Source organism: Coturnix japonica, chromosome 24 (assembly GCF_054131305.1).
Source record: "Coturnix japonica strain WE chromosome 24, WE-NBRP24, whole genome shotgun sequence".
Taxonomy (NCBI): Eukaryota; Metazoa; Chordata; class Aves; order Galliformes; family Phasianidae; genus Coturnix; species Coturnix japonica.
In genome coordinates this window covers 3,680,362-3,705,374 of record NC_140686.1, presented here as the reverse complement: position 1 = coordinate 3,705,374, position 25,013 = coordinate 3,680,362, and the positions used below count along the sequence as shown (strand labels likewise).

The 25,013-nt window shown below is 44.1% G+C and overlaps 1 pseudogene across 1 annotated transcript in view; it reads left to right on the top strand.

Annotated features, from left to right (window-relative positions):
• The first annotated feature begins 14,247 nt into the window (after positions 1–14,247).
• LOC146757057 (uncharacterized) overlaps positions 14,248–25,013 on the top strand; it is a 40,349-nt pseudogene continuing 29,583 nt past the window's right edge. The window contains exons 1-12 of the transcript XR_014936945.1: positions 14,248–14,450; positions 15,399–15,513; positions 16,059–16,109; positions 16,192–16,211; positions 16,591–16,728; positions 17,500–17,648; positions 20,460–20,510; positions 22,881–22,914; positions 22,995–23,093; positions 24,210–24,216; positions 24,299–24,359; positions 24,725–24,909. The product of XR_014936945.1 is annotated as an uncharacterized LOC146757057 (transcript). The remainder of the gene's footprint in view (positions 14,451–15,398; positions 15,514–16,058; positions 16,110–16,191; positions 16,212–16,590; positions 16,729–17,499; positions 17,649–20,459; positions 20,511–22,880; positions 22,915–22,994; positions 23,094–24,209; positions 24,217–24,298; positions 24,360–24,724; positions 24,910–25,013) is intronic.

Here is a 25,013-nt window from a genome sequence, read left to right as displayed (position 1 = left end):
TTAATTCACGGATTCAGTGTTGGTTCGGCCTACAGGAGAAGTGAACTGCAAAGCTTTGAAGATCACTGTATTTGCTGAGGTTGTCCAGGTGGTTGAGCTTGAAGACCTGCAGCGGTCAGACAAATGTGTTGGGGTTACTCACTGCTGTCACTCGTGGTGTTGAAGGAGGGGCTCCATTGGAGGGCTTGCAGCCGTGCAGCCCAGGGACTCCGTGCTGAGTCAGGGTGATGTTACTAGAGTTTGACCAGTGTTGAGGAGGGCAATGTTTTGAAACAACTGCTCCTGAGAGACTGATTGAATGAAGAGAACAAAGCTGGGAAGACGGGTGGGCATTCCTCATTCTTTTCTGCTTTTTGGTGTTTTGCTTAGGGTTCCTTTTCAAAAGATTTCACTGATCAAGACTGTAGAAGACTTTCAGTCCAAGAAAGCACGAGCCAGCTCTTTGAGAAGCACAGTAAGAGCTGCACAGAGATCCTCGAGACCAGAACTGCTTCTGTGCGCTCGTCCAGCATGTCAATTAAAGGAAATGATTGCTATTTCTACTTCTATTCCACTTGTAAAAAGGTCTGCTTGGGTTTTTTCCTTCATTTTTTCTTTCTTTCAGTTCTGAAGTTAAGAGGAATGGGTAGAATAAGTAGAAGTATTACTGGTCTTCAGCAAACTTCATAACTAATTGCATTGTACAATAGAGCAACTCGCTAAAAATGAGCTCAAAGCATGGCCAGTTCTCAGGCTGTACTATTTCATTTTCCTCTCTTGGTTTCCATTGGGTTACAGGGAGACAACTGTCCCTTCAGGCACTGTGAAGCCGCTTTGGGCAATGAAACCATCTGCACGCTGTGGAAGGAGGGCCGCTGCTTCAGGAATGTCTGCAGGTTCAGGCACATGGAGATCAGTGTGAGTGTTGGCTCCTCAGAGTTTATCACCAAACCCACTTCTCATTTCTTTAGGTGGGCTGAATGTGCTTTTGCAGATTAGGATCATTTGCTTTGAAATGATGATGGTTCCTACGGTTAAGAATAGGGGAGGAAGCAGAGGGAAGAGAGCTCAATGGCATTGGTATATCATAGCAGAATATTCTTGTAGTTGATACCAACAGTGTTCTATCAACAGATACTAAAGAACCACATCAATCAGACAAGCATTCTGCAAGGTGTGTTAGTTTAACCCCTTCTAAACTGGTGTCCTCACCCACAGAATGCTAGGAAAGCTCAGTGAGCCTGGTGCTCCCAGCCTGCGCACTCTTCAGAGTGGTGTTTGAGTGCTGCTTTGTGGCAGTCTGCTCACTGGCACCATCTGGAGCTCAGTCTCCCTTTGCAGATCTTAGGTCCACGTTACCATCAGCTCTTCTTCCTTTCTGTCTTCAGAAAAAACGCAGCATGATTTCCTGCTACTGGGAGAACCAGCCAGCAGGCTGCCAGAAATCCAACTGTGCCTTCCATCACACCAAGGGACGTTACCTCAATGGGGTTTTCTTTCCACCAAGCCAAAGTGAGTTTGTCTTTTTTAGGTACGAAAGATTAACTCTATTACTCACAGGTGGGTATAGTGTCATAAAGAATGCCAGGTAACGTTCACTTGTGAGCTGATAGATAGGTTCAGAGCTGAACTTTGTGTGCTTCTGATACCTCAGTTTTATCTTGCATGCTCAGCTTCTCTCTGCTCCTGTGGCCTTTGCCTTGCAGGTTGTTCTCCTGCATTTAAGCTTTTACTGGGTGTCAGGGAGATGAATGTTGTGTAGGGGGGGATTTCTTTGTTCACAGAGAAGCCATTTGGATGGGCAAGTGGAGACTCAGCATTTATCTGTGTGGGTTTTCAGCCTTGCCTGCCATCTTTGTGCAGTGGATAATCTGATTGAATTCCTACCGCATAACTGAAAAGACTGATTTTTTCTTTGCTTGTACAGACCAGCTTTCTAAGGAGGGAGAAGAAACAAAAACACCTGTCCAGCAACCAGCTGAAGAAAACCATCTTGGATTGCAGATAATTTCCACTACAAAATCTGATGCTGATACAAAACAAGGTATTCCAGGATTAATCAGAAGCACTTGCCAATTAACTCCAAAGCAATTTATTGTACAAACACAACAGAACATAGGGTTGCTGAATGGAATCAGCTTTTTCCATGATCTTGTTCCTACCTTGTAACTTCATGTGCCTTTCAGATTAGGAAGGTAAACTCCTTTGTTTACATCATTAGAGCAAGACGAGGCCACAGCATGGAGTTTAAGTGCCTGTATGTGCATCTTTTCAACCAGTGGTGAAAGCCACATTTGCTGATAGAGGAATCTAATGTCATATGGATGGGATAAAGTAAGGGATAAAGCCTACTTTTAATATCCAGAAGGATGAAAGGAGGGCAGCAGACAGACATCAGGTCCATGGTGCTCTTAGCTGTGGGGAGAGCTGACAGGGTTTGTTCTGCATGCTTCTGAGCAGGAGGCAGTTTGCAGAGCTGTGGTCCTCAGCGTGTGCCTCTGTCCCTCAGTCTCATTTACTGCTCTGTGTTCCCAGATGACAGTTTGAATGCTGGAATAAAAACACTTGGATCAGAAGGACCTTCAGGAGCTCCTGCTCATCGGCTCAAATCTCAGATTGTTCGTGTGCCTAAGAAGGAGAATGTGCGGACACTGGTCAGCACTGTGATGCTGCCTGCAAAGCAGGGTAATGATGAGTACCTTTGCTTCCATTTGGTGGCTCCTAAGTGGAATGGAGAAATTACAATTGGGACTTACCCTGAGTGCATTACAGTTGCAATATTATTTTGTGTCAGGGCTGTCAAAGTGGTGTCTTTTGGTTGTATTTGTTTTGGGTGGGAAATGGGCTCACAAGACAGTAATTCTGTTGGTTTCTGTCAAATAAGCACTTTGTTTTTCTTTGTTTTAGGGGAGGTGCCTGTCAGTCAACTGAATACTGCTGATAAACCTGGAAAACGGAAATCCTCTGTAGGTAAGGGCTGCTTGTGAGCTGCTGTTTGGCTGCCTCCACGTAAATGGGAGGGCACTGCTGAAGCAGGAGGGAGGAAAGTGTGTCGTGGGTCTGTGATGACTCCAAGTGGCACACAAGTGTAGCAGCTGAAAGGTGAATTTGAGAACATACACTTGGAGAAACCAAAGTTTGTGGTTGACTTGTAAAAATCTTTCTCCAAAGGAATTATCTTAGGAATGTTGTTGTTTTCTCTCTGTAGCTGATGTCAGTGGCCTTCCGCTGAAGCGCAGCCTCGTAGAAAGGCTGGGGAAGAAGATCGAGGTTGACAGAGCACCAAGGAGAGGTAAATGGTCATCGGTGTTTGCTGCACAGATTCTCTAGGCTTTCTGCTTATTCTTTCTCAGGAGCGTTGTTGTTGGGAACACGTATATTCTGTAATATTATGACAAATCTGGAAACTTGAGCTCTCGTTGGAATTTCTTGTAATCCTTATGCTTCTCCTTTCTTGATGATGACAGAGAAGGGTGCCAAGCCAGCAGGGGAGATCTGGAAGAAGAGACGACTGGAAGAAGAGAAGCAAAAAGTAGAAGAGGTTCTTACTGAGAAGAGATCTAAGGATAAGCGCAAGAAGAAGAGAATTTTCCCTCCACCTGAGCCTGGTAACGTGAAACTGGAAGAGCCACCGCGTAAAATCAAGCGATTGGAAGAAATGCATATTAAAAGCTTGGAAGAAATCAAGCAGGAGAAAGCCCTGCGGATGCAGCAGATCGCAAAGCCAGCAGGTAACGAGGTGTTTCACTGTCTGCTCTGCTGAAGTGATTCCCCTGTCAAGCAAATGGAGTTTGCTTAGAATTGCCTGGGCTGTTTCTTACCAAATGCAAAGGCAGGAAGTGCCAGGATGTCCATCCATGTGTTTTTCCATTGAATCCGTGGTGTCTGCCTGCTTCATTCTGGAGAATTCATTCGCTGTGAGGTTTTGTAATTCAGTTTCTCCTGTACTTTCTTTCTGCCATGTTTTTGGTGTGGCATGTTCTGTGTGTTGACGCCAAGGTTATCTTCATCTTTGGCGTGTTGCTTGTTTTAATATGTAAATGTGTTTGTAAAGCATGGATTGAGTTTTTAACATGGGGGCCAACCTCTGTCAGAAAGGTCAGGGGGGTGAGTTATTCATTGGGCAGGTGAGAGAGGCTTCGTGAAGAGACAGCATGTGAAGGAGGGAAGAGCTTGGATACTGTATGGACTGCGAGATGTCGCCTCTCTCGTGTTCTTTGTTATTGAATGTGAGGAAATAAGCACATGGAGGAAACGCTGGCACTCAGGTTTCTTTCTATGCTTGCTGTTGACCAAGTGATTTTCTTTTTCCTTGTTTTAAAGCACCTGGAAGAGAAGAGGAAAAGACTGTGGAATGGAGCAGGGCTGCTCCCAAAGCTGTCTCTGCACCCGCAGAGGTGAGTCCCTTCTGTAGATGGACACAGTGACACAATTTCTTCACATGTTCTCATGTCTCACTGCTCACCATGTGCCACCATCATGAGTGCATTCCTACCTTCCTGCCTTTGGTGAAGAGCTGCAGCCATGTTTCACAATCCTGATACTTTCAATGGCTTTCCCAGACAGCTTTGCACTCCTCAAACTCAGAATTGATCTGATTGTATCTGGCAGTGAGGCAGTAACCCTGCTGGCACCAGGTACAACTTGTGAGGTTAAGGTGGGAGCACTGGATACAAAAAGGTCACGATGGCTTCGTGTTCAATGAAACCAGACTGTGGGTGGATGTTGTGTAGGGGAACAGGAATGACTTTCTGTTGCTCAAATAGAATGTGGTATGTAACAGCTCTAGCACTGTGCTGATTTAAACGAGCACTGAAGAAGAGGAGCCTCCAGCTAAAAAAGCAGCTTTGGTAAGGAGGGGAAGAAGTGTCAGTGCTGTCCTGGTCAGGCTGATACTGAGATACAACTCCTGTAGAAAGTGTGGAGAACTGAAATGTTCTGCAGGTTTCCTTTCAAAGTAGTCACTGTGTGCAGGATGCTGGATGAATGACAGTGTGTGCACAATGCTCTGCAGCCCTGTGATTCCTCTGTAGTGTGAAGGAATTTGTCCATTAATGCTGCATTGTTAAAAAGACCTGAGGTGCTCTGCAGACTTCCCGTGGTTGTTAACATCCTTCAGGAGCCCCTTAGCCCCCGTGTTGGGTTCAGGATCAGCAGTGCTGAAGGAGAAGCACTGCAGAGGAAGGATCTCCTGAGCAATCATTGACTTTGTCTTCCTTCTTCCCAGACTGCTGCTCCAGCCCTGCCGGAGGTCAGCCTGCTCACCAAGGCTGTAGAAGATGACACTGAAAAGTTCATCTTGGAAATCTCAGGAGGGGAAATGGTAGCAGAAATTGACTTGGACCTGGAGAAGGATGAGGATGATCTCCTTCGTGAACTTTCTGAGATGATTGACAGTTGAACTGCATAGTAGTTATTATAGTATGTTTAAAAAAACAAAAAACAAAAAAAAAAAACAAAAAAAAACCCTTTAATTTAATAAAAACCTTTTCTTTTTGGTTGGATACCCCAGGGTGGTACTTTACTAAAAGAGTCTTTGCAATAATGAGTCATAAAGCACAGCTGAACTGGTAAAAGATTGGCAGACAGCATTCCATTGTCCTGAGTTTTCCTGCTGGTCAGAGTTGAGGTCCTGTCCCTGATCCTGGTTGGCTCCTTTCAGCAGCAAGAGAAGAAAGCAGTGGGGATCTGTGCCCTGGGATGTGCCCAAGCCTCCAGCCTGGCACCCACCTGCCTGGTGCTGCCCCTGGCACGTGTGGTGCTGGGATGAGGGGGGAGCCCAGCGGGTTCTCCCTGCTGCTCCCTTCAAACCAGTGTGCGAGGTATGACCCACTGACGCCATCACCCCGGAGTGGGGCACAACGCGGTGCCAGCATCATCATCTCTGCGGGCACTGCAGCGCAGTCAGCGCGGCTCGGGGGCGGGGGGGGGGCAGAAAGGAGTTGGGAGGGAGGGAGGAACCTCACAACATCCCGCAAACGGCCCCGGTGCCAACACCGCCCACCGCCCGCCGTCCCCGCACCGCAGCCCGCGCTGCCACCTGGCGGCTGTCCCCGCAGCGCTGCCGGGGGTTCCAGCAGCCGGGCCGCCCCCAGGATGGGACAAATGCGGGGGCAATTAAATTGGATGGAGGAGCCGGAAGGGACCGAGCGGGTCCTGAGCGCTTCAGGGCTGCCCTGAAGTTAAGCACCACATTCGGGGCATTGTCCAAACGCCACTCGGTCAGTGACGGGCTCGGGGCATCCACCACCCCCCAGAAGGGCCCGTGCCTGCGTTGGACCACCCCCACGGCAAAGACGCGTTTCTCAGCCCTCCCCCGCTTCCTTCATCAGTTACGGGCAGCTCTGTGCCATTCCCCTGCTTAGGAAGCCACAACGAGCAACGGGACGGATTCTCAGCCCCATCTCCTGCAGCTCGGACGAGCCGGGGGTCCTCAGCCTCTCCTACAGGATGAACCTCGTAGCCCTTACCAGCTTTGTCGCCTCCTTGCGATGCTTTCAAGGACCTTTTTGTAGGGTGGAGTGCCCCAAAATGCACTTTGCTCCCTGAGCTGGCTCACTGAGCCCAGGCAGCTGCTCAGGTACATCCCAGAGCCACGGGGACATCCCTGCAGTCCCTGAGGACCCTGTTCCCATGTGCTCACTTCCTCACAGCACCCACGGCACAGAAGGACAGGATGCACATCAGGACGGGCGGCTCCCAGCTCTGTTCTTCCCCATAACAGTCAGCACTGCTTTGTCTCTTCCTTTCAGTAACGCTTTATTTGTGAAGACAAAGAGGCGAGGAACAAACACATCCATCGGGAAACAATTCAAACCAACGTACATCATGAGAGCGAAATAAGTTACACTATTTACAGGAACACATCGAGGGATCAAATATTTGTACACACCTTGACAAACCCAGAGCGCAGTGCTGGGCTGCACCACCCAGCAGAGAAAAAAAGCCTTCACCAACAGGAGTTGGGCTCTGTACAACAGCTCTGAGCAAGAAAAGGCACCTGCTGCTGTGTGGGATGGGCTGATGGAGCAGGCAGTGCAGCACTGCAGAGCAGGGAGCAGAGTGCAGGGTGGTGGTGGGATGCAGAGCAGTGAGCAGCTAAAGGGGCAGAGCTGCTCCACTGCGAATGGGGACAAAGGCCCGGGGTGGCAGGAAGGTGAAGGGCAACGCTTTGCTGGAAAGGCCTGGGGGGGGAGTGGGACTGTGCTGGGATCCCTCACAGTTGGGGTGGGAGCAGCACGGGGAGAGAGGGGCAGCTGGTGGGAGCCCTGGGGAGGGTGATGCTGCCTGCAGGATGGAGCAAAGCAGGGGTGAGCACGCTGCAAGGCAAGGGGACAAGTGACAGGTGCTCTGTGGGATCGTACCTGGAGCCCATCCAGTGTGGGATGGGAGGGCATCCCTGGGAGCAGACTGCCCAGGCAGGGAGCCCAAAGCAGCTGTGCTTTTGGAGGCGCTGGGGAGGAACAACGCATCCTTGTGCTTCTCGCAGCTGGCCAGGCTGGGGACAGCCCTACAGCCTTGTCTTTTGTGCCGGGAGAGCTGCAGCTCCCTGGAGGGGCTCACAGTGGTTGGTTTGGGGGCCCAAACATTTGGACTTCTGGGTCAACTCCAGCCCTTGTGTGCAAAGCTCAGCTCCAGGCAGTGCAGTGCCCTTAGCAGAGCATGAAGCTGGCTCCTGTGTGCTGGGAGGAGGAGATCCAGGAGCAAGAGGCAGAAGCCAGGAAGAAGAAGTCCCCCAGCTCTCAGCAAAGGAAGGAGCTCCCTCCCTGGACAGCAGTTATTATCTCCATGCTTGACACCACCAAAGGCACCGAGAGAGAAGCAAAATTAGGTGCACAGAGGCTCAGAGACCACAAGAAAGCAGTGCAAGTCCTGAGCCCTAAAGGAGCACCCAGCACAGTGCGAAAGGACGGAGCCCATCTGCAGCCCAGCCCTGAACCTTCACCCTCTGTGGCCAAAGCCCTCAGCCCCAGCACGGGGCCTGCAGGCACCGTGCTCTGGGGCATGGAACAGATGGCAAAGCAGGCAAGTGCAGCCCCAGGGCCTCCTGCTGCCTGCCCACAGGCAGAGGCAGGGCAGCAAGGGAAGGATCTGAAGAAGCAGAGGCCAAGAAGCCACGCTCACTGGACTGCAGCTGAGTTGGGACTTTGTGCTTTAGCATTTGGGGGACCTGCCCCCCCAACCTGACAGCATGGCTCAGAGCTGCCCCCCCACAGCCCCCTGTGATGGGGAGCAGGGCAGAGCTCTGTGCCAGCTTCCTGGGGCTGTCCTCATCATGTTCAGTGCCTGGGACAGGATCTAGATTGAACTGCATTTTGGGGACAACAACTCTTAACAGCATTACGAGATTCAGTTTAACTCAGATTGCCTCGACCTCAGGCAGAGGCTGTTACAACACCAGAAACCCTTGAGCTCCCCAGCCCACCCCCAAAATGAAATCAATGACAACAGCACCCAGCTTGAACCGTGAGGTAGCTACACCAAATCAACACACACCCTCCATCTCCCCAGATCAACACCCCCCCACTCTTCCACATGGGAGATACCGACCCACACAGGTACTGAGACACCAGTACCTATGGTACACCCAGCTACAGCCACACGAACGCAGACATACACATCCCAATGGAAAAAAACAGGCTGAGAGGGCAGCGTTGCCCCCACCTCCCAGTGCTGTGCGTCACAGGGCAACCATGGGGCCTGTGATCCATCCTGCCCAGCCCCACAGCACAGGGCTCAGCTGTGACCCAGGAGCAGCCACCATCCTGTCCATGGCAGGGTGACCCTGTGCATGCTTACATCCAACTAATTGGGACCTGAAAATATAACCATGCATCATTTTAGAGGAAAGTGCACGCTAATAGAACTAAATTTGATAGTTTATTCTGTTTTCCAAGCAGGTGTTCCACTTGGGCTCTATATCATGCACTGGCCATGCGGATGTGGTGTACAACTGGAAGAAATCCTTCAGACCCTGAATGCAGGAGAGAATCTGTGATGGGTGAGAGAGGAAATGTGCACCTTGAAGCAGGGGACGCCCTGCTGGCACTACCTGTTACATCCAACACCAACATGGCTTGCTGTTTCTCAAGGGTCAGTAAGTAATAATGCCCCTAGTGATACTCTAGTACATTTTTCCTCTAAAATTGGTTCTATTTGACATGCTATTCCATTAAATTGCGCGATCATTAATCAATTATTAGCCCGGATAACTCAGTCAGTAGAGCATGGTTATGAGCATCTTAAAAGCATTTATTGCACAAATTTTAGTGGTCATTAAAAAATCAATGTATCAGAGTATATGAAAATTGAAGACTTTTCCAAATCAGGTACAGATTAACACAATGGGACCCTCACAGATTTATTTTCAGGTTGCAGAAACTTAGGTTGCAGTACAGACATATTTGTTCTTATTACTGGGTTTAACAGTAATGTTGTTATGTTGTATTTGACTTGTCTCTTTTTTCACTTTTAGAGTATTGTCAATCAAGGCCTTGATTGAGTTATCATAGTTATGTTATTAATATAAGTAGTGTTGTTATTCTATAGGCAGTATCTTGAAATTGTTGTAATACAAGAAGAATTTTATGGAGCAGCAGCCATGGATCAAGATAAGGAGTTCACAGAGCAGCAGCTACGGAGCAGGATAAAACTACATGAGAACTAATTGAACAAATGAACTGAATTGCTTGTTAAATATGGTTAGTCGGTCGGTAAACTGAGCCTTTTCAGCCTAAAAGAAAACGAGGGAAATGTAGAGAGTGTTTTTTACAGCTAGTTAGCTGAGAAGGGTCGTAAACACGGTGCAGTTAATCAAGCAGCCATAACACCTGCAAGGACAGTGAGAACAACAGGATGCCCTGGGATGGTGAGAAACTAGCCATGGTTCTGGGAACTCAGCAAGGGAGTAGCTTTCAGGATGATAACAAGAAGCTGCAAAGATACTTGGGGATGGTATGTAATTGGGAACCAATGATGAGCTCCACTTTTGCAATATGTATGAGCTAATTATCCGTATTATAAATGTACACGCAGCCAAGGAATAAACGAGATTAGCTGATCATATGTCAATGACAGGTGTGATCGTTTGCTTTTCTCCCGCCGTTCTGCAACAGGTGCTGTTCTTTAGAAAGCTCTGCCTGATTATGCACATCGCTCTGCATAGAGTTGGGCTTCTTTTGACAGAGGGCCCTATTACAATCTTGAAAAAAAACACAGAACATGATAACTGGAAAACGCACGTTGTAAAGCTAGATAACACCAATTTTTAACAAAGCTTGCAGCTGCACTTCCCCACAGAGAGCATGGCAAAGCTTTGATGACAGGGCTTAACAGACTTAGGAAAACTCACTGCAAGAGACTGAATGTGTCTCACTTTGTCCATTCTTCATAGGTGCCCTGCCCGCAGCAGGAGCAGAGCAAGAGGAAGACTGAATCTCCCCAGTACTCTGAGGTACTTTCTCTGAAGGATGTGCAGGGACCCCTGTTGGCTTGCTTACTTCTTGGCTTGCTTACTTCTAGGCTTGTCACCTCTGGACCCACCTCCCTCTGCTGCTGCCTCTGCCTTATGCTTCTGAACAATGAGACCTTGAAATACTTAAGCTCTAGGCCAGCTGTTCAAGGTACATAATGCTGCTAGCAGGCCTGGGTGCTTTTCACAAGCTGGAGGGGCAAAGCAGTGTGTTAGAAACAGCCTTCTAGTGGATACACAGAAACACTTTGCTCCCCCTGCAGGTTTCTGCACTGAAGCTGACATGAACCTAACAGTGGATGAGCAATGGGTATTTCTGAATTCTCCCCATCCCTGATTCTAGGAGGAGCCCAAGCTCCTGCCTTCAATGCCCAACTGTGAATTGGCCCTTTTGCTAAGCTTGTGCCACATGAAAGACTGCAGCCATATTGGGGATGTTTAATGTAAACAGGCACCAAATTACACGACAACACAAGCCATATACTCACATCAAAGCTCTGGACTCTGAGGTTTCTCCATGTCCGTCCTAAGTTTCCACGTAGTTCCCAGAGAGTGGTGCTCAGGTCTTTGCTGTAACAACCCAGAGTGGAGAGCTGATTCCTTCTCTGGGACATTTCTGTAGCTCAGGATGCTTCAGCGTGCACTCAGCTATGACAGTGACTGGGAAGGAATGGGGCTGCTGCATTCCATGTCTGCTCCTATGAGCAGCTTAAGGTTACAGTGGGGGCATGAGCTCAGGTTGCTGTAGCACACTGAGCATCGTTTCAGCAGGGTAGATTCAGTGATATGAAAGTTGGTTGCCTTGTTTTACTAACCTGTAATTAGGAGGGCTGCCAATCAAGAAGTTGCTTTTTCCATGCTGGGAGAATTGTGTGCATGTTCCTTTCAAAAAGCTATTTTTTGAATTCTAATAGAAGGGAATGCAATTAAGTAACGTGAGTTTTTGAAAGTAGAAGTTGTCAGTTTCCCTCCATAAAGACTGCTCTTTCAGAAGTTGTGCTCTTGTGAATGTCCACAGCAAGGCCTGTCTCTCTTTCAGGCTCAAGGCTGGAAGTGATAGACTGGAAACCACAGCTCAGCAACAAAGCAAAACGAATGAAGCCCCTCAGGACAACCTTCAAGCCTTTGCTTCAGTAAGCTAGTTAAAAACCTCTGTGGGTTTTGCAAGCTCCTGAGACTAGTTAAGTAATTCTGTGAGGAAAATGCATGATGACATTTTCCTGGAGGGCCTAGGAGAGCTGAATTCCCAAGCTGTGCTGACCATAGGCTACTCTGAAAATCCTGCCATTCGTTATTTCCCCACGTTTGTGGTTTTGAGACTTGCCACGATGCTATGGCAAGCCGTAGTTAACACTAGAGAAGGTAAGGGTTTACACTAACATGCTGGTGTAAGTATTTTCAGGTTTAGATCTGCTTTAGTTGTGGTATCGAAGACCTCAGGCTGCACGTTAGACATTCCTCCTGCATTAGAGGTATTTGCCAAGTTTGTAGAACTGCACAGCACTGCATTAAAGTGTCTCACTGTCCTTAACGTGGTTAGAGTTGTTATAAAATAGTATTTTCATCTGAGGCCTATGAGAAGCAAATGATTCATGGATTTGGTCTGGGGAGGTAGGGAGGTGACTGCAGGCCCTGTGCTGTACTGATACTGGCAAGAGTGGCAATAAGGTGTGAACTTCAGGAAGAAACACTGCATATACAAAATAACAAAACTTAATTTTTAGTCTTTATTATTAAAGCATGTAAAAAAGAGACCAAAAAACCCACAAAACTAGTGGGATATGTGATCTTGTTTCTGTGAAACAACCACATGAGGCTGCTTTAATGGCAGTGATTGCCATTCTCAGTGAGAACTCCAGGTTTTGATCACAGTTTTGATGAAATTTTACTCTTCCTGTGCTTCAGCCTTGAAAAACAGTCACTCACAAATGTATTTACTGCCAGAAGCGGTGACACAAGTAAGAAGGAGGATATTTCTCTCTGGTAAAATGAGACTTGTAGAGGTCTGGTAGAGAGACATGATCAAACTTTTAGTTGCAACTCCATATATTCCATTTGAAAATCTGCAAGTCATGTATTTATGTCAACTGAAAATGGAGTCATAAAGAAAGCAAATAAATGATATATTTTTTTTTTCAATCTTGAAACCTATTCTTAATTTTCATTGTTAAAATGGGAAGCATAGCTGCATCTTTTTCATTTAGAGTAAGCCAAAAGGAATTCTTTCAGCATTATCAATAGAAACTAGCTGTTAATCCAGCTGAGGATTAACAGACCATGTGCATGAGATACAGTGTGAGAGCTTCAGACTGGACCAGGAACAAGCAAAACTGTATTTAAGCATACACATTGGCTGCATAGGGAAGCAAGAGTGTAACATCAAAAGCACCACCTCAGCTCCAGCTCTCCAACCTAGACAGAGCTGGAGCTGCTATAGTCTCTACCTGCAACTGCCCAGTTCTCTTCAAAGCCCTGGAGCAAGCAATGCAGAAACATGCTATCTGCCCAGCCAGATTTCCCAGCTTGTAAACACATCAGCTGCAAATCAGGCGTAGTAAATCACCTGTGGATACTGATAGGACAAGGGGAATGGTTTGAAACTAAGGCAGGGGAGGTTTAGGTTAGATATTAGGAGGAAGTTTTTCACACAGAGGGTGGTAACTCACTGAAACAGGTTGCCCAAGGGGGTTGAGGATGCCCCATCCCTGGAGACATTCAAGGCCAGGCTGGATGTGGCTATATCCAGGGGGGTTGAAACTAGATGGTCATTGTGGGCCTTTTCAATCCAGGCCATTCCATTCTATGATTAAAAGATTCTATGACCAGACAACACGCAGCACACAAGCCTTTACTGCCATTGTTACTCTTCAATAAGCAAAATACACACAGTGATTTAATAGGGGAAAAATAAAGACTGCAAAAAGAGAGCTTCAGACTGCCATTTTGTACCTCAGAGCTGCAAGGATTGTGAGCTAAATTATCCAGCCGTATTGTTATGTCAAAGGAAAGGTGAGTCTTTAGCAGACTAACCCAAATGCCAATGCTTACGCAACACTTAAGCCACACTTAAGCCCTTACTTGAAAATCTTACTGTGCTACGTGGATCTAGTACTGGGTAAAAGAAGAGGAATCACCTCACGCAGACAGCAACAGGAATAGCAATTGCTCAATGGTTCTTAGAGAAAGCTCCAGATTACCAAAGAGAACACACTGAGAATATGAGGAACTGTGACAGGAAATACCAATTTCTGAAGAAAAATGAAAATTAAATGGAACTATTTGTTTTTAACAGGAATGAATTTAAAATATTATTCAAAATCACCCATATTAAAGATTTAATAAACAGTATGAACAAAGGTGGAGGGGGGGAGGGGAAGATGGGAAAACTGAAGACAGAAAGCTGACAACTGGTTTAGTAACAGGTTAAAAACGTGTGCTTTGAGATCCCTATTAAATAATACCCACAAGTAGGGCAAGAAATAACCCTGCAGACGGTTATCCCCGTGACTATTCCAAAGGCAACGGCCCCAGGACACACCGTTGCCAACCGCTTTCTGAGGCAGCCGAGCCTACAGACGCGCACACTCCTGCTCTCCGCGGGTGTGTATCCTCTTCATATCGCTTCATATCGCTTAGTATCGCTTAATATCGCACGTATAACGCATACGTGGGGCTCCCGGCTCCGGCTGGGAGCCTGAGGCTGCCCTGCAGCCTGTGGGTTGGGCCGCGGCTTCCTGAGCGTGCGCCGTGTTTCCACGTCCTGCTCGGGGCTCAGCCCGGCAGAGTTTTGAGACAATATGAAGAAGATGCTCAGCTTCGTAAAGAAGAAAAAACGGGATCCGCCGCCCGGCAGCGCCGCCTCGGCGTGCTCCGCCGGTGCGTACGAGATCCGCCGGAAGGAGCTGACCAAGCTGCACAGAGGGGCCGCCGCCGGAGACCTGGCCCTGGTGCAGCAAGGACTGAAGAAGCACGACATCGACGAGCGCGACAAGGCGCAGCGGTAAGGGCGGCGGGCCGGGCCGGGATCCCCGCTGCATGACCTGGGCACAGAGGGCTGCTGTTAACGGGGACCGCGCGTGGCTGGGACGGCCGGTAGAGGCCGCTCCGATGTGCCCTCCCGGCCTGGATCCCTCGTAGGGCTGCTCGGCATTCCTCCGAGCTGGGAGCTCTGTTGGGGGCTGGTGAGAAAAGGCAGCGATAAGGCTGCTGGCTTCATGAAGGCTTTCTTGCTTGCGAAGCTGATGGTGGTTCCTTTAGGTTGTCATATTCCCCAGTGCTTGGTAACGGCTGCTTTTGGGTGAGGAGGGGCTCCTGCACAAAGTTGTGTTTGTTACAGTTAAATTACTCATTCGAGCTCTTTGCGGTACACTGTGCTAAATAAATAATAAATACAGTGCTCAGATCAATATTGTCAGGCTTCTATTCGGAGGTGAAGGATCTTGTATACTTATTTGGGAATTTCTCAGTGGGGACAGTCACCCTCGAGTTGTTCCATGTCTGTGACAAGGCATGATGAGTTATTTGACGTTCTGCCTGTTATTTCGTCCTCATCTTCTCTGCCTTGGAGGAAGCTGGTCTTATGGAGGGTACTCATCAGCCTGCCCGTGATGGGAGCTGTTAGGACAAGAGGGAACAGCCTCAGCTTGCACCAGAGGAGGTTCACGTTGGATGCTAGGATAAGCCTCTCCAGAGAGTGGTTGTGCACTGGAATGGGCTGCCCAGGTTGGTGGTAAAGTCACCGTCCCTGGAGGTGTTCAAGAAACATGTAGATGTTGTACTAAGGGACATGGTTTGGTGCACGCTGGTAATGGAATAAGCTTGTTTTTATTTTATTTTGTTTATTTTGGGAGGTAATTGGGATAAAGAAATGCAATTTGCCCTGTTCATGTACCACAGAGTGAAAATATTTATTTAGCTGTCTGTTTCAATTTACACGTTTCACTTTTAGGACACCACTGCATCTTGCTTGTGCAAATGGACGTGAGGATGTCGTTACGTTTCTAGTAGAAAACAAGTGTAAGCTAAATCTTTTTGACAGTGATAACAGATCTCCACTGATGAAGGTAAGTAGAACATACTATGTTGCTGCAAGTAGGAATTATTGATTATGTATTAAATGATGTCTTTCCAGATTCTTTAAGTAAGTCTGTGTAGAAGCATGCATGCTGTAATCAGTGTGGCTTTGGCATGTGCTAGCTAATCTTGGCAGATGCTTTTATATTCCAGGAATGGGAAGTTGTAGTAGTAGTGACACAGTGAAATATGACTGCTGGAAATTTTACCTTTTTTTTTTTTTGTGTGTGTGTGTGTGTGTTGTTTCCAGGCAGTACAATGCCAGAAAGAAAGATGTGCAGTGATCCTGCTAGAGCATGGTGCTGATCCAAACCTGGCAGATGCTGGTGGCAACACTGCCCTTCACTTGGCTGCTGTAACTCCTAACACATTTCTAGCAGGGATGTTAATTGAGCACAGTGCCTGTATCAATGCTCAGAATAAGGTACATTTCGATATTCAATAGAGAAGTTCAAAAAGTTGCATTGATATTTTTATTGTAGATTTTTTGTTTGTTTCTTTTGATTTTTAACTTGAATTATTTCTGTTCTTTCAGGACGGATGTACTCCTCTTACTCTTGCTATCTCTGAAAATCACAAAGAAATGGTAGAGCTCCTTCTTAAAAAAGGAGCTGATGTTCACACTCGAGATCCGTGTGAAAGGTGAGGAGATGGTCTAAACTCTGCAGGTCACCTTAGTTGTCTTCAGGTTGGACTGATGGGAGGGATGGGAATGAGCATTGAAGTAGAAAGACACAGAGAAAGAGCTCGTTGAGTGACTGGCGAAAGCAGGTCTCAGCTTGGCAGGTGACATGCATTATTGCATGTTTTCTGCATTGAGAACTGCAAGAAAACATTGTTTCTGGTAGCCGCTGTGGCAGGAAAATTGCTATTGTGCCAGCAACATTGCTGTTATGCCAGAGAGAGTTTTTCAAATTGATGCCAAGTTTGTATGCAAGTGTTGTTAATATAGAAGCTTTTTTTTCTGTTCATAAAGTGATTTTCTTTGAGATTGAGCAAATGGGAATTAAAATAATTACAGTGTCTGACTAAGTTGTATGGTTTGTCTTGTATTTTGGATGCTGTAGAACCCCACTTATGACTGCAGCGGCCGGTGGGGAGCTTAAGTTGGTAGAAATGCTTCTTCGCTATGGTGCTGAAATTTTCCATAAAGACGTTAATGGATGGACAGCTGAGGACTATGCTATTATTCATGGAAATGCTAGGTAAACTTTTAAATTTATTGCTAGGTTTTTAGTTATCAGTGTTGAGTTTGAACCTTTTTGGTAACAGCACCAAGTTTAACGGTGCTATTTTGAAGATGTGTTCATTGACATCTTCTCACGTATACTGTTCATGTGTCTGGTGTTAATTTGAAAATTGAGAAAAGGGCTTCTGCTCAAAATTCTCTGTAAGATTTCAAGTGTTTGTTTCTAAGCTGATGTCTGCCTGCTATACACTATTAAAATGTGTCTGTAGCCCACAGACGCAGAAGTTCAACTTGAAAAACTGAAATGTTTGTAAATTCTTCTCAAAACAGAACCCTTGTTATTACTGTCTTCAGTTCCACTGACCAGGAACCACCTGTTTTGTTTCAGAGGAGATCTAGCTGTTATTTCTTTTGTTAAATTACTAAGCAGTTTAACTCCTCCTACACATAAGTATTTTACCCATGGGTGTTCATTCATAAGAGTGGTTGTATTTGTAAAAACTGGACTGCAAAGGGTACCGAGCAGAAGTAAATAACTTCATAGATCTGGATGTGCATCTATAAAATAGATGTGTCCATTATATTTGAGTATGTTACGGTTTGCAAAAAGTAGAGTATGTTACACTTACTGAATATGAAAATTGTTTTGGCTATGGTTATGTTTAGGATGGATAGTATAATGGTTATGTTTAGGATGGATAGTATAAGGCTCTTATTATCCCATTAAGTGTTTATGTAGCTATGGGATTATTTTTCCCAAATGCATTTCCTTTTTTGCTCTCCATAGTCTTAGTAAAACATTGGCAGAATATGCAGACCATGAGAACGCAGGGGAAGCTTCTGCAGGTGCTAAAGGAGGCATCCCTGTGCCAGTGACTCCTCACCAGGCAAGAGCTGCTGGCTTTACGTTGGGTGCAGCTGCTTCGAGCAGAGGAGGTAGGATACTTAACTGTGGTAGAGCTAATGGGCAGAATCGTGGTGGCCCCTTCTTTAGGTTGGTTTGCATCTTTTAAATTCACCGTGCTCAGTGTGGACTTCAGTGGAAGCATCAGGTGGACTGTAATAAGAAGTGTTATGAATGTGTTTGCTTGCTGCTAGTTTACACTGCATCTCCACAGGCTGTGGGGACAGTTGTGATTTGTGTGCACTACATCCATCTGCTCATACAGTTGTCACTTTCAGCACATCAAGTTGCCCATTTATTTAAATTGTCCCTTTAGCAAGGGGGAGGAGGGAAGAGAAGAAACAAAATAGGTTAAAGTAGCCTTGTTTTATGGGTGTGCAGTTTTTCTTAGAGATGCTCATTTAGATTGTTGTTCAGAAAATCCAATTGCAAAAGCTGTAGTTTCATCCCAAATAGTAGTTTTATCTTCTGTAGCAGCGAAGCAGCAGATGAATTGCAAGAAGATGCATCTTTTGTTGATTACCACTGGATTTCTGTCACTTTGTTTTAATTTTAATAGTTTCACCTGCATAAAGCTCCTTTTTTGGGAGACATAATTTCTCACCTTCAATTACAATTGCTTTTGTTTGTGTTGTGGAGACGTAACAAAAATTGTCTTGGAAAAATAACTTCATAAGCAACAACAGTACATTGTTTGTATACACCGTATCTTTTTGGACATGGTTTGATTTATAATCAAATAATGTTTTTTTCAATTACTTTTATTTAAAAAAGAAAAAAAAAACAAAACAACTGAGAAAGACTTTGTGATCCAGAAAAACTGTTACATTTTCTCATTGCCTTGTAAATAAAAGAAATACATTCCTTCAATGAATTTGTAAAATCCAGGCAGCGTTTATAAGCTCAAATTGCCCTAAATGAATCTTAGAAAGTTGCTATTTTAGTATGAATGAGATTGCCTTGCAGTTTACGTTTCAAGCCCCAACGTACGAGGTTTTATTTGTTCCTTATTTTTAAGGGTTTTGTGAGAATCATGTGTCAGATGGGCAGCAGACTGTTCAAACACAAGTCATTACTTTTTTATTATAAAGACTGAGAAATATGATCAAAGAATACATGGCATATTTTTTCTTCCTGGACTTATCCCAGATGGAAGTATAGATTTTAGACCCAAGTGATGTTGCCTTTGACTTAGGAGCAGTTACTTTGAACTAGAGAGTGGTTGAAAAAGTTTCTTCGTAGCTTGGTTTTGAAGTTTTGTTTGCTTGTTTTTCAGTGGGGCTCGATACAGTTGGTTTAATCATTGAAATACTTTTTTTTATCCAAATCCACTCAGTTGCTACCTTCCATGCACGTAGATAGTTGCTCTGGTACCCCATTGTAAGGACTAACAGGCCCGGGTTAATTTAAAATATGTGATTTGAGGGTTTCTTCTTCCAAGTAGAGGGTACATTTAGACTAGATATCAGGAAGAAATTCTTTACTGTGAGGGGGATGAGACACTGGAACAGGTTGCCCAGAGAGGTTGTAAATGCTCCCTCCCTGCAAGCATTCAAAGCCAAAGGTGGATGGGGCTTTGAGCAACCTGGTCTAGAGGGAGGTGTCCCTGCCTATAGCAGGGAGTTGGATTTAGATGATATTAAAGGTCTGTTCCAACTCAAACCATTCTGTGATTCTCCCTGTGCTCAGTCTCTTAAAGATGACACCAGCATGAGGAGTAGGAGGGAGCAGAGAGAAAGTTCAGTAGTGTAGTAGAAACAATATTGGAATTAATTCTGCAGTCTCTGATTGCATCCACACCCTGAATCATGAGAGTCCTTTTAATATGCCACAGTAACAGTCTTAAAAGTGTCCTTTAGAGAAGCCGGGATGTTGAGAGAGAGACCAGAGAAATACCCACTTTGGAATTCTTTTACTGTCTTTTGCTCTTCTGTTTTATTTTTCTGCTATCTAAAATTTTGACCTTATCCTTTCTGCTACTTTTGTACTTTCTAATTAGAAGAGGAGATTCTGAAGAATGTTGAACAGGTCAGCATTTTTCAACAAGTTTGCTCATGATTATTTGGATGTCAGAACATGAACCCTTTTATTAATCACGTACAGATTGGCTTCCAGAACGTATTGAATGACCGATCTCTTAGATTTTAAGTAACAATTTCTTTTTGAGGAAAACAGTAGTTGTGCTATTTCTGTTTCTAGTATGTTTGCAGTGACAGTATGTTTGGCCACTGCAGCACATACTAGTGTATTGTTCAGTGTTTCCCTGAGTCATTTGCAATTGGACTTGATAATCTTTTCCAACCTTAGTGTTTCTATGATTAGAGGAATTGTCTCAGCATTGTAAAACTCTTTACAAAAGTAAATTATCACTTCTGTGTGATTTTTATCTCCTGAGGTCAGATAAAACTTTTCCTGTATTCCCTCTTAAGGAAACAGAGAAAAGCCAGAAGGGATGAGAAATCATCTTGAGGTTCTTTTCAACCCAAGCCATCCTATGATTCTTTTAAACTTTCTCTTAAGTGTATGTTTCTGATAGTAGCTGTTTTTCCACAGCACTGCATGTGTATGTGATAAAATCCATGTAAGTAGGACAACCTTCTGCTCCAGAGAAAAGTAACAGATTTATTGTGAAAGAATTTGATGTCAAGGTAGTGTTCCACAGTTTCTCTTTTGACACACAGATGTACACATGCACACAAATGCATGTCATAGTCACAGCGCATTCTCCCAGTGCTGTAGCTTTGTGTGTGTGCTTTTTGTATTTTCCAAACTTGTGAGATTCCGCATTTATTCTGATGTCATTGTTGTCTGTCCTTTCCATGCCTTTCCCTTAATGGATATAGAAATGCAACGGTCCCCTGAGCAGACTCTGAGAACAGGAGAATCGAGTGAAGGTATTCATTCTGCACAGCAGTATTTTAAATACCACACATGTCTTGTGATACACAAATACTTATTCATCATAGGTGCTTATTATCTTGCAGATCTGTATCTTGATGATTTAAGATCTATGAGTTAGAGTGGATTTGGGGCAGCTTTTGTTTCTTTGCATGTTTTGCATGAGTCCCTTATTACTGAATTCAGCATTTGCTTTTATCACTTGTGATAGTGTTGGTTTTGGGGTTGTTTGTTTTGTAATCTGTTCTCCTCTTGCTCAGAAATGGTGATATAGGCTTCAGTTAAAGTGGAAACGGGTCCCTGGAGACTAGATCTCATTTCTGTGTCAGTGCATCATGGCTGTGGTTTTGGTCTAGCTGAAAGCTATCTCATCAAATTCCTGTCTCACCTAAAGGATAGCAGGATCATTGGCAGTATTTATATGTTGAAAGCAAAAGTGTAGGTAATTTAATGAGCTGTTTTCCTTACTTCTAGTGGTACTCATTGAAGATGTAACTGAAGTCGTTCGTCCAGAGTTTAACTGTTCCACACAGCAGCAATTTTCTGTTCTGCGTGGAAAGTTAGCAGATAGAGTCATAGTACTGAGTTAGTTATTTAGCTTTACATACAGCAGGATTCCATTAGCATTTAAGAATATTCTGTGTTTTCTGTAGTGGAAAACATCAAAAATCAGATTGTTAGCATTTGAACCATTTAAGATGCCCTCAGATGGGAAGTTTCAGCCTCTAGCTTTTATCTACATGAGATTTCTTTGAACATTTATACTGTACTGCATCTCAGAAAGCTGTGTTCAGATAAGGGAATATTCTCGCATACTGTGTTTAGGAAAGGCAAAATTTGTACACTCATTTGTAGGTTGTTAGTAGTAACCCTTCTTTTTGTTATAATATTTAACAGTTCAGAAACTTCAGGAATTATGATTTCTATGTGGAGATCAGATATGTCTGTTTTCCCTTCTGTGCTGGGAATCAGAAAGTCCTTCTATTATGTTTTAGTTGTTAAGAGGTGTTAGCGCTTCAAAAATTGTGTTCCTAGACTGCAGTTTTCATTAGAACGGTGACCTGAAGGATTTACTGCAGGGCGCTCTCATCAGGGTTGCTAATGATCTGAAGTAAGAGCGATTGTTGGATATGCTTCAGCACAGAGCTGGCATTCAGAGGGACTTCAATGAGCCAGGGCAATAGACTGGCAGGCATCTTAAGAAATCCATCGGGGGCAAATACCAAGACCCATTTGGGGTGAAAAAGCCCCTTCCTACAAAACATGATGGGACTGCACGGCAGGGGAGCAGCTCTGCTGAGAAAGGACACAGACCTGTCAGAAGGCAAGCTGAGCATGAGGCAGCAGGGTGCTCTGGCAGCTAAGGGCTGCAGCTTGCACTGTGCTAAGAGTAGCAAAGCCAGGAGACTGAGAGAAGCGATTGTCAGCCCCTGTTTAGCACTCACTTGACTGTGCCTTGGCTGTAATTTTGAGTTCCTTCTACGTGAGAGGTCGATGGATCAATAGCAAGCTAATTCTCTAGGGAGCCATCATATTTGTGAAGGAGTATTTGCCCTGTGAGAGAGGGCTGAGAAAGTGGACTTACTCAGCCTGAAGAAGAGGCAGCTTTGAAGGGCCCTAACTGCAGCGTCCAATGCAGATGAGAAGACAAAGCCAGATGCTTCCCTGTGATACTTGACAGGAAGCGAAGATGGCAAGAGGTATAAATGGAAGCAAGATGGTTTCTAGCTGGAGATGAAAAGTGTTGCCGTGATAAGGATGGCAAAATAGAGAAGTTGTGAACCTTCTCTTGGAGGTGTTCAAGACTAGACTGAATAAAACCCTGACCAACTTTTCCTGACCTCAAAGCTGAGCTGGCTTTAAGTAGTTGGCTGAGAGACTTCCAGAGATCCCTTTTGACCTGACCTATCCTATAGTCTTAGGTGTGAGTTACTACCTTCACTGAACTGATAAAAACTTGGGGGTGTAGTATAGCATGCCCTGCTAATGCTCCTTTTGTCTCAAGTATATCATTTTTTGATTCACTGTAGAGAAATGCTGGTGATTCTTCTAGCTAGGGATAACCTATAGCTCCTGAGTATGCTTTTTGATTTTCTTTGTATTTATAAATATACTTTATATTTATTTATAATCCATAGCAAGGTACGGCAGCAAAAAATGGTAGATATTGTAGATATGTCTGATTTGTTTTTCAGTATAATTTGAAAAAGCATTTGTTTTGTAAATACTTTCCTTCATGCTGTTCTTATTGAATTGGCCACTTCAGCTTCTGTACTCTTATGAGCTGTTTTCATGTTAAATGTCTGTATTGGTTAATTTTTAGTATGCAAAATCTAATCTCAACATGTCGATTTATATTTGAACAGCAATGGATGACTTTTTCGAAGGATACTCAACAAGGTGAGTCTTATAAAAATACCAAATTGTTATTTGAGGAATTATTTGAGAGGACCAGTACTTACTTTTCGTTGTTTTTGAAGTTCTGAAAAAGAGGGCAGTAATGGCACCTGGAATAATTCTGAGGAAGAAGAACTGGATTTTACAGCCAAGGTATGGTGCCTTTATGGGAAAATAGTTGTGTAAAATAAGTGATTTGAAGGCAATTTTCTATGAGATAGAAGGAAACTCTTTTTCCAGTCAATTCTTTTTTTTTTTTTTTTTTTTTTTTCCTCCTTAAGAAGAGTCTCTCATCTGCCAACCTTTCTTCTGCTGTAAGTTTTTCCTAAAAATTGTTGCTTTGGCAGAACATGCAGTAGATTTGTGGTTTGAGGCAAAAGAGCAGATATTAAGATAAACTACCACATTGTATTAGTTGTTCATTGAGTGAGATTTGCCAACCCTAGGAATTGATAAGTTAATAAATAACCTGTTCTGTTCTCTTTCAAACTTCACAATTGTTTCCCCTAATTTACATGATAGGATGATTAATGAAAAAGAACACGATAATGAAAAAGAACATTTATTTATCAAAATCTAGTGAAATTGTTCATCACCTGGTTCTCTTTCCTTCCTCACTAGGTTCCTCAAGTGTTCGATACTTGAGTTGCTCAAATAATTATTCTTTCTTTTTTCCTTCTGTGGGATGACATTCCGTGCTTGTATATAATCTCACACTGCATGACTATCTTCATTTTTTTAATATTTGGATTTTTCTCTTTATAAGCTCCATGTGCTTATCCTGCTGTTTTTATGAATGTTCCAAAGGATTACCAGTTTTTTCAATGGCATCTGGAGTATTTAGTCTGTTGCACTGGGATTCTGCAGTGATTAGGAACTTTAGTTTGTTAGTTCAGCACACTCTGTAATGCTGGAGATGTAAGCATGTGTACTTTAAAATTTTTTCTATTTTCTTACATTGATTTTAGGGGAAGTGATTCAAATTTCTAGCATTATTTTGAAATTTACAGATATTTCACTAAGTGGAGTTATATTAACTAACTTATTCTTCAAGCTTCAGGAACTTTAATTGATACTTGAGTTGTGCATACTTACAAGTAAGTAATCGCGAGTGTAGTTGTATTTTACCAATAGATTAAAATACCTTTTTAGAATTGTTACGCATTTACAGATAGTTTTGAATAGTCACTGACTTGTACACAAGAGGAGAGGAATGTTTGTGTAATTAAAGTTGAAGGATCTAGCAAGTATCTGAGTCCTTTCAAAAGGGGACAGCCTGGTTGTATTTACTGTTCAAGATTTGATGTAAGTAAAGGATTTGCTTTAAAACAAAAAAGCAAACAAAAACAGATCAAATAATTCTTTTAAAATGTGTTTTTATTTGCAGAAGCCACAGAAGCCAAACTTGACATCGTTAATGAATGTTCCCCAAAAGTTCAGAAATACTGGTAAGTTATTTGGAAAGTACTTCATAATACAATGACATACAAAAGTAAACTTACTAAGTAATTTCATTTCGGTTTTTGTTGTTGTTGTTTTCACTTGGCTGTAGTAATTGAGGAAAGTAGTGTTATAAGAACAGAACAGATGGTCATGTCAGAATAAAATAAGTAAGATAATGGAAATGACCATACTGAGTCCCCTCCTAAGCCTTTGTGTCTGATGTGTCCTTCTCCCATCCTGCCCTTACCTGGCTTCTTTTCCATACAGTCCCAGATGACTACTTTCCTGTGTTTTTAATGGGTAAAATGCCTGCTGCTATTTATATAACCCATTTGATTCATATTCCTCTTTCCCTTTCTCATGCTTTAAGGTGGTGGTGATAGTTCTAGAATTGAAATTCCTAAGTCACAGAAGAAAAGCCTCAAACAAAAAAAACCAACAGGTGCAAATCTGAGCAGAGGAGAATGTGGAGAGTTGTTGAAACAAGATGTCTCAGATTCAGGCAACCTTGAGGAAGATGAATTGGTGGAAGAGGAAGAAGGGCAGTGCAAAGAGGTACATGATAAATTCCATGAAACACTAAAACAAGAAAGTGAAAACCTGGGCCTAAATAGATATGAGGAAAATCTATGGGCAGCATTTCCCTCAAGCACAAAAGT